The sequence below is a fragment of the Alosa pseudoharengus genome, unplaced genomic scaffold, assembly GCF_046254945.1.
Source record: "Alosa pseudoharengus isolate Yale_2024_CS ecotype anadromous, Long Island Sound unplaced genomic scaffold, YU_APseudo_1.1 YU_APseudo_1.1_scf_2, whole genome shotgun sequence".
Taxonomy (NCBI): domain Eukaryota; kingdom Metazoa; phylum Chordata; class Actinopteri; order Clupeiformes; family Clupeidae; genus Alosa; species Alosa pseudoharengus.
In genome coordinates, this window is record NW_027468663.1 from 3,611,683 (window position 1) to 3,621,418 (window position 9,736).

Here is a 9,736-nt window from a genome sequence, read left to right on the forward strand (position 1 = left end):
AAACAATGCCGCTAGCTTGAGTGTGAACCAGGGTACCCCACGACCCCCCTCCCCCACCTCCCGTCTCATGTCAGCCCTGCTCACCAACTCTACCCTCCCACCCCACACGAAGGCAAACGCCTCCCTCTCCAGCGCCCGAGCGCATGCTGGCGGCAACAGGTATACATAGGCCAGGTGATTGAGCATTGGCAGGATGTCTGCCTTAAAGGCCATCACCCTGCCCGACAGCGACAAACCCCTCTCCCTCCACATGCCCAACCTCGCCTTCACCGCTGCCACCTTCTGATCCCAATTAAACTTTGCATTCCCCTCCCTACCAAAAAACACCCCTAATACCTTCACCCTACCCTCGCTCACCCCAAAAACCCCCATCCCATCCCTCCTGCCAGCCCATGACCCAAAAAACTTACACTGGACTTCCCCCTATTAACCTTCGCCCCTGTAGCCCTCTCAAAACAACCCAAAATATCATTAACCAGCCTAAAACTATTCTCCGATGTCATAAAAAGCGACACATCGTCGGCATAAGCTGCCACCTTCACACACCTGCCCGCTGCCCCCGGCAAATGCACCCCCCTCGCCCCCTCATCGCTCCTAAGTCTGGCTACCAGAGTCTCGATATAGAGGACGTAAAGCAAAGGGGAGAGGGGACACCCCTGCCTCACGCCCCCCCTCTGCGCCACCAACCACGTAAAAGAGCTATTGATAGAGAACCGACTCCCCGCTCCCTCATATAACACCCTCACCCTCCCTATAAACCCCGGCCCAAACCCCATGCGACGCATAACCTTGAACAAAAATCCATGGCTGACTCTGTCGAACGCCTTTTCCTGGTCCAGGCTTAGCAAGGCCAGGGGAAGACGCCGCTCCTCCACCCACTCCGCCACATCCCGAGTCAAGACCAGGTTCAAACTACAAGACCTGCCAGGCACCCCACACGTTTGGTCCTCCTCCACCACCCACTGCAAGACCCGCTTTCATAGAGGCTAGCGCCTCCCACACCTCCTCGGGCCTCACCGGCTGCTCCAGCCTGTCCCTCTCCTCCTCCGGCAAAGTCTGGCCTATCCCCCCCAAGAACTCCCCAACCTCCCCCCCATCTCCCAACCGCTCATCAAATCTCCTGTCTCCTCCTCACTGACCTAAAGAAATACCCGGATGGACGCTTCCCCTGCTCCCTCTCCTCCACCTCCGCCTGCACCTCCAGCCGCCGTATCTGCTGGAGATAGAATTTCTTGATGTGCCCCTCCAGCTCCCTCACCCGTCCCTTGTCCACCTCCCCGCCCCCCACTGCCCTACCCCACAGGCACTGCAGCTCCCTCGACGCAGCCTGTACCCCCTCCCGAGCCTCCCTGTTCCGTCTTCCCAGCCAGCCCTTACAAAACCCCTCCTCCCTCCCCTTCACCTCCTCCCACCAGGCCGTGAGAGAAGGGAAGAAGACCTTCACGGTCCGCCATCTCCCATACTCTCTGCGGAAAGCCCCGTAAAAATCCCCATCCCCCAGCAGATCCCCCCTGAACCGCCACCGCGGCACCTGCCTGACCCCCATCCCCAAACTTAAGCCCACCTCCACCACACAATGATCCGTGCCCCATGTGGGTACACCCCCCAATCCCCACTCCCTCAGAACAAAACACATAATCTAACCTCCTCCACACCCCCCTCGCATTACTCCAAGTTGCCCCCCCACCAGCCACCCTATACGCATCCTGCAACTTGAAATCCCGGCAGAGCTGCCTTAACTCTTCCCCCTCCCATGCCCGCTCATCCACATCTACATTAAAATCACCCCCCACCACCACAGTTCTATTGCTGGTCAGCAACGGGGCCAGACCAGCGAAGAAACCCCCCCTATCCCCCCTAACACTAGGTGCATAAACATTAATCAACCTCAATTTAGCCCCCCTCCACTGGTAGTCGATGCATAGCACCCTCCCCGGCACCACACACACCGCAGTCTCCACCTCCACCTCCCGTGATCCAAATACGATCCCCACTCCATCTGCATGGACGTTCCCCGCTCCCCTGAAAGATGGCCCGCCCCCCCAATCGCTAGAAAACAAAAACCCATCCTCAACATCCTTCACATGGCATTCCTGGAGGAACACCACATCCACCCCCATCCCCACCAATGTAGAGAAAAAACTCCTTCTCTTCACCACACATTTTAGACCCCGTGCATTGACAGTGGCAAGCTTACAGTCCATCATAACCACCATGAAAAAGAAACCCCACCCCACATACAAAACCCCACCAAGAAGGACCGCCCCTCCATCCCCTCACCGAGACCTCCACGGCCCCTTCCCTGCTTAAGTAGCAATCCTGTAACAACAGGACAGTGCTCCTCCAACCCCTCCCAGCACTGAAACCCCCCCACACTCCCCATTCCACCCCCCACCCCCCCACATGGAATACACACACAAAAACCCCACACCTCCCAACAAAGACAAAGAAAACCCAGCTCCAAACACACCCCAACCCCCCCCAAAAAACCCACATCCCCAGAACCAGTCCAACACATGACACATCATCACCATCATCATCATTGTCATACCTTATGAGGTCCCCCACCATCACTCCCCCTTCCCGGCAGCGGACGGCCGCGCGGGGGCACATTCCTCCTGATGTCCGGCATTGGGCTCTGGCTCCCCGGTACGAACTCCACCTCCTCGCCCCTGCTGGAACCCTCCAAGGCCCCCGCACGAAACGATTGATCGCCCCCCGAGGAAGGAGAGGAAGGATACAGCGGAAGAGACTGCTGCCCATAGTCGGCCACCTTCGCGTCCAGTATGTCCAGTAAAACCTCAGCCGGGCCATGAGCCTGCTTCAACCCCAGCCCGTTCCCCAGCAAAGAAGCAGGGGCCAAGCCCGGCAGCAAAACCTGCTCCGCCTCCTGGACCGGAGCCGCCCCCACCTCGACCACCTTCACTTTCACCACTCCGGCAGAGTCGTCCGCTGAGGCCGCCGCCCTTTTCACCGGCGCGTAGCCTCCAACATCACTATGTCCACCGGCAGCACCGACTCCACGAACTCCCTCTCTGCCTCCAGGTCCTCGCTCCAGCGAGGCCCCCTCCGGCCACCAGGTGGCGCCACCTCCAGATGCGACTGCAGGACCACCGCACCAGCCCATAGAGGAAGACCCATGCCACCGCCATCTTGGCCATGCGGCCTCCCTTGGCCCGCCGAAACCACCTCCTCCACTCCAGCCGCCCTCTGCCGATCCTGGAAGGGAAAGTAAATCTGCCGAAGAAGGCAGCATGGCAAACTCCAGCCCCTGTGACACCGGCACGACCCCCTCCGGCACGACCACCTCAGACACGACCACCTCAGACACGACCACCTCCGGCAAGCACCTCCGGGGGAGCCTTTTTATCCCCCGGGGAGTTTTGCCATTGGACCGGACAGGGTTTTTTTTATCTTTTCCGGGCCAGCCGGTGTACTGCAGGAGGTGTGGGGGCTTAGGACACCGAAAGGAAGACTGTGGGGGGGAGACAATGCAGGCGGTGTGGGGCGACCGACCACGAGGTCAGGGACTGCACAGCGCCTAAGACCTGTAGCCTGTGCGCTAGGAGGTGGTCGCACCTTCACCCTGTAAAACACTCCCTCCGGTGTTCCCTGGGGAGTCTGAGGACGGATGGAATCCTTCCGCCGCTCCCACAAGGCCCTCTTCACCTCCGTCCCCACCGCCCACACCACCCTCCAAACCTCCGGACTCAGCCGGGAAAGCCCAACACCCCTCACCACCAAATCCTCCACCAAAAAGACCCCAACCCCAGGACCCACCCAGGCCCTCACCAACCCCCACACCCTTGATGCCGAAAACACATGCGACACCGTCTCAACCCTCTCACAACCCATGACACACCCGGGCAACGCCCTCCCCCACAGCCGACGATCCTTTCCCTGACCGGCAGCCGGTTAAGCGCCGCCAGCCAGTTCAAATCCCTCCCCCCAGGGTGCAGGAACCCCGGCGGCAGAAGGAGCCAACTGGATGCCCCGGGACAAACCGGAAGCGGCTCTGACTCCAGGTCCCGCCGCATAGCGTCCCCATACAGCCTACGGTGATCTAACACCACACCATCCTCAGGCACCATTCCCGGGCCCGCACAAAGTCCTTGACCCGGACGTACCACCACGGAGAATCCCACGACCAAGGGGACATCGTACTCAGCGGCCTCAGCTGCCGCAAGGCAAGCCCCAACCAATATCGCGCCAAATAGGCCGCTTTATGTGAGGCGTCACCCACCACCAAGCGCACATGGAAAGACACATGCAAACACAGCGTCTTCACCGACCCTTCCCCCACCTCCCAGTACATCAGAGCCAGATTAACTTTGGCCCCTGACGCCCTCCCAAACTCCTCGACCACCCTAGCGGCCTACACAAACCCCCTATCTGAGGTCAGGAAGAGCGTCAGGTCGTCCGCGTACCCTGCCAACTTCACCACCTCCCCCCCGCTCCCCGGGAGGGGCACCCCCTCAATGCCCGGCGCCGCCCTCAGCCCTGCCATCAGAGCCTCCAAGGACAGAACATATAAAAGCGGGGACGGGGGCAGCCCTGCCGGACACCCCCTACCTGCCGCACCAGCCCCGACAAGGAACCGTTAACCCAAACGCGGCTAACCGCGTCCGTATACAACAGGCGGATCCACGACACAAACACCGGCCCAAACCCCATCCGTCAAGGACCCTGAAGAGGAAGGCATGTTGCACCCGATCGAACGCCTTTTCCTGGTCCAGGAGGGCCAGCGGGAGACCCCTCACATCTGCCCAGCCAACCACATCCCTCGCCAGGATCAGGTTCAGGCTGCACATCCTCCCCGGCACCCCACACGTTTAGTCCACTGACCCCATGACCCGCCCCAAATGGCAAGTCAGGACCTTAGCCAAGATCTTGACATCGGCCGTGAGGACCGTAATCGGCCTCCAGTTTGCCGTTGTTCCCGGCTGCCCTTCTTGTACAGAAGGGAAACCAAACCGGTCCTCATAGAGGCCGGCAGCCCACCCTCTCGGTAGGACTCCACAAACACCTCCACCACGACCAAACCCCAGAAGGCCCTGTAGAATTCCACCGGGAGGCCATTGCCCCCCGGCGCCCGACCCAGCCTCAGGGACTTCATAGCCTCCTCAGCCTCCTCCACCGTAACGTCCTCGTCCAAGGCCCGCCAGTCATCAGCCGACAGCCTGGACACCAGGCCGTCCAGGAAACCCGCCGCCCGAGCGTCATCCACCTCCCTCTCACTAAAGAGGTCCTGGTAGAAGGCCTCCAGGATCTCCTCCTCCCCCGTGACCCTCCCAGAGGGCACCTCCAGGCCCTCTATAACCCCACTCTCCTGCCTGCCACGCACATCTGCGAAGAAAGCCTTCGACGGGGTCTCCCCCTGCAGGCACCCCCGCACCCCAGACTCCACCAACAGGGCTTTGGCCTCTGCCTGGAAAAAAGCGTACAGCCGACTGCGGAGGACCGCCGCCCGAGCGCAACCACTCGGCCGAGCCATCTCTCCAGCACACCACAACCTCCGCAGCTCCGCCGCCCACCCATTAGCCACCCTCCTCCTCTCCCACGCCCGCTCCTTCCCCCAGGAGCGGCAGAAGCACCCAACCCGCAACTTCACCCCCTCCCACCACTCCCTTAAGGAGGCGAACATCAACTTCATACACTGCAACCCCGCATACATCTGTCGGAAAGCCTTGCAGAAGGAATCATCCTCCAGGAAGCTGACATTAACCCCAGCGGCCCCCCCTCACGGACAAACACCGGCGACGCCGTCACACGCCGTCACACCAGTCCCCTGCTCCTCCACGCTGCCCCGAACCCTCGACCAGGGCAACAAGCTCCTCCAGCTCGACCAGGACCACCGCAGCGCCGCCTCCCGGCGAAGAACCCGCCTGGGCCTCCGAAAGCGCCACCTCATCACCAGCCGCCTCCAGCCGCTCCGGACCGCTGCCGTCATCCTCCCCCACTGCGGGAAACTTCCCCGCACGCTCCGCTCCATTCCCCACCGCCTCCGTCGACTTCCGCTTCAGCGCGCCCCGCTCCTCCATCTCCATCTCGTCCTCCTCCTCACACTCCGACCACCGATTAGGAGGCTCCGGCCCCCCCGTCATAGGAGAGGCACCAAGCGCCGACGGCAAAGACATCGATGACATCGGGCTGGCCGGTGAAATCGGACAAAACTCCACCAGGGGGAGCCCCCCACCACCCTCCCGACCATGTGCTCCAGCCCTTTGTTCCACGGCATGTAGCATTTGGCTGTCGCTAGGCGAGCCATGCGGCCTAGCTTCCCCAGCGCCCGGCTCGGCAGAAAGAATTCCACCATCTTCCACCTCCGGCTCAGCAGACTGATCAGCGTCCTCCCCCCATCCGCCCGAACAACCGCTGCATAGGAGTCCCGGCGCCTGGGGCAGCCCCGAAAGAGATGGTCCTCACTCCCACACAGAGAGCATTTTTTCGGGGCCTTGCACCGCGCCGCCTCGTGGTCTGTACCCCCACAAAACCGGCACATCCGTCCCTCGCACCGCGCCTTGTTGTGCCCCATGGCCCCACACCAGCAGCAATACACGGGCTGACCGGGGTACGACAAAAAACCCCAGTCAGGCCCAATGCTAAAACTCCCCGGGGGGTGAAGAAACTCAACCAGCTTTGCAGGATGCGCCTTCAGCTTCACCACATACTGCCTCTTCCCAGTCCAAAAGCCAAGCTGGTCCCGCATCTCCCTTAACGTCCGCCACCTGGAACCTGATGAAAGCCTCCACATCCGCATCTGCCAAAAACGGATTGTAGAGGTGCACTTGCAGGGGGATCCACTCCTGCAGGTACAACGGCACCAAACGTAGTCCAGCCAGGGCAGGTAATCCACTCTTTCGCGCCCATTCCTCCTGGAAGGCCACACAAGGCCGCAGCTCAAAAAACGATAAATCAAAAAACCCTTGGCCTGCAAAATCCTGAACACAAAAAACAACATCCGGTGTCAAAGAAAACGTCTCCTTGTGAACAACCGACGTAACAAAAAAACGCCTAAACCTGCTGCGAACCTCCACCGACGCACCGTCCATCACTTCAATACGCACTGTATTGCGAAGCTGCGCCTTAAAGGCCGACGTAGAGACACGGTCACTAGCCATAGTCACTTGATCTTAGCCAAAAGGCCGAGAAGCGATACCCCACAACTGCACGGGGTCCGGCGGCCCCTCTAGCGACACCCCCCGCGCTCACATGGTTACGGGGGGAGGCGGGGCCAGCAAAAGCCGACCGCCGCCGCCGACGCAAAACAAAACACCGCGATGCTTGACTTTGGACAGGCAGGTGCAGCTCCGCTGAAGCAGAGCTTCCAAAAATACCATAAACTCGGGGCAGTTCCCCTCCACGGAAATCTTTAGTAAAAGGCGAAAGATTTGTACGAGATTAAGAGAAACCCGAGCGATGGCTGCCACAGGGCACGCTGGACGGAGAGCATGAACGGCGCCGGTCGTGGACATGAGGGTGACTCCAAGGCGTTGCAACAAGACAGCAGTATCAACATCCCCTTTAAATTTAAAATAAAAAAAAAAAGAGTAAAAGGGCGGGAAAACCCAAAAGGGGCCGTAAAGGGAGGTGGCACTGCTGGCCAAAAGACCTGGCAAGGACTCCTGCTGTGTCTGCTGTCTGTCAAGGAGGATTTCATCAGAGTCAGTCAGTCAGTAAGTCAGTCAGTCAGTCAGTTCCACTGGGTTGGTTCTTTTCTTCCACAGTCAAAAGGATGTGCACCGTTCCTGGAGTCACTGCAATACTGGGTCGATGCGTGGAGCGGACGGAGCAAGCCCCTCTTCCGTCTCCCTGTTGCAAAAATCAGATTAATATATGGTCCTCGGGTAGAGGACGTATCAGACATATAAACTGATAAGAACAGATTTTTTTTTTTTTAAGCCAATAAGCCAAACCAAAAACCACACAGGAAAGCACAGGCATGCCATGTCAACACCCAAATACATAAAGGAACACACAGAAGATCAATCAATCAGAAACAACAAAACAAGACACTACAGGCCACACCAGCCTTTTTTTTTGTGTGTGTTGATCCTATGCGGCACAAAAGCAAAGTCCAGTCAATAGCCTGTGGGGAGTAAAGATCACAAACCCCACCGCCCATCATGCATCCACAAATCACCCTAAACACCCACAAGTACAGTCAGGCAAAATACATTTTCTTCTTTTCTTTTTTTTTTTTTTTTTGCCGGAAGTCACATCACATCATAATACAGTCACACCAGACCCAATACATTGTTAAAACCCCAAACCCAAACAAAACAACCAAACAAAAAGAAAACCCAACACCCCTCTCAGAACCCCTCCCCCAAGGCCACCCACTCCCGCTTGGCCTCCCCAGCCCCTCTACCCACCCAACACTCCATCACGGCGGACCGCACCAGCTCTCGAATTTGAAAAAAGAGCTCCTCAGCAGTACTCTGCGGGGGCTGACGCCTCAGGCACAACACCCTGCGATCCCACAGCCCTCTCTTGGTCTCCGTGACGACAGACCACAGGACCTGCCGCTTAGCAGCCAGGATGATCCCCAAACCTGCGCCCCGAACCACCAGGTCCCAGGAGAGCCAGTCTCCTCCTCCCCGCAGCCCAAAGGGCAGAAAGGGGGGCCCCTGCCCCACAACCTGTGGACCCTCTCGCGGACCGGTAAGCGATCCAGGGCGCATAACCAGTTACGAAGGCTGCAAAGCCCTCCAATCCACAGCCAGAGAACCCGGCCTCCCCGGCGCCCTCACCCCAGGGCCCCTGGCGAGAGCCTCCTTATACAGAGCCCGGTGATCTAAGACCAGGCCATCCCGGAGACACCAAGTATTCCCCCTCACAAACCTGGCGACCTCTTCGTACTGACCCGGTCGGTCCCAGGACCACGGGACCCCAGGGTCCACAGGCCGCAGCTCCCGGAAGGGGAAACCCAGCCAGAACCTGGCAAGAAAGACCGCACGGTGGTCAAACACCTCGCAATCCGGGCCTGAAACGCCACATGCAAGGACAGGGCCTTGAGCGGGAGGTAGGGCACCTCCCTCCCCCCTCCGCCATGCTCCTATACATTTCGACCCGACTCACCATTTCGGTGCTACCCCCCCAAAGGAACGAGAACACGTCCCGCTCCAGCCTCCTCCCCACTACGAAGGGGACGGGGAACACGTAAGCAAGGTGGTTTAGCCGGGGGAGAATGTCGGCCTTCACAGCCAACACTCTCCCCAGCAGCGGGAGAGGCCGGGACCGCCAGCACCAACCTCCTCTCCACCCTATCCCTCAAACCGTCCCAGTTCCTCTGTGCCGACTCCTGGTGGTGAAAGTGCACCCCCAGGACCCGCAGACAGTCTGCCACCCGGAAACCGCCCGGGAAGGCCGTCCGCCCAGCCCACCTCCCAAACCCCATCACTGCGAACTTAGCGAGGTTCACCTTCGCCCCCGCCGCCCTCCCGTACTCCGCCAAAAGGGCCGTTACCACCCCAAAGCTGGCATCAGTATAGCGAATAGCGTCACGTCGTCTGCATACGCAGCCACCCTCGCCTCCCCCCCCCCGGGCAGGTGAACTCCAGCAAACCGCTGGGCACACCTGAGCACTGACAGCAGCGGCTCGAGGGAGAGGACGTAGAGCAAAGGCAAGAGGGGGCAGCCCTGACGGACCCCCCCTGCCTGCGGAACCACGGCCGACAAGTGGCCCCCCACCCTGACCATGCTACCAGCCTGGGAGTAGAGCAGCTGCATCCAA

The 9,736-nt window shown here is 59.8% G+C and overlaps 2 non-coding genes across 2 annotated transcripts; both read right to left on the reverse strand.

Annotated features, from left to right (window-relative positions):
- Positions 1–7,306: 7,306 nt before the first annotated feature.
- Positions 7,307–7,420, reverse strand: LOC143135754 (U5 spliceosomal RNA). The gene has a single exon (XR_012989187.1). It is a non-coding gene; the product is annotated as a U5 spliceosomal RNA (small nuclear RNA).
- Positions 7,421–7,732: 312 nt separating this feature from the next.
- Positions 7,733–7,922, reverse strand: LOC143135562 (U2 spliceosomal RNA). The gene has a single exon (XR_012989043.1). It is a non-coding gene; the product is annotated as a U2 spliceosomal RNA (small nuclear RNA).
- Positions 7,923–9,736: the final 1,814 nt, after the last annotated feature.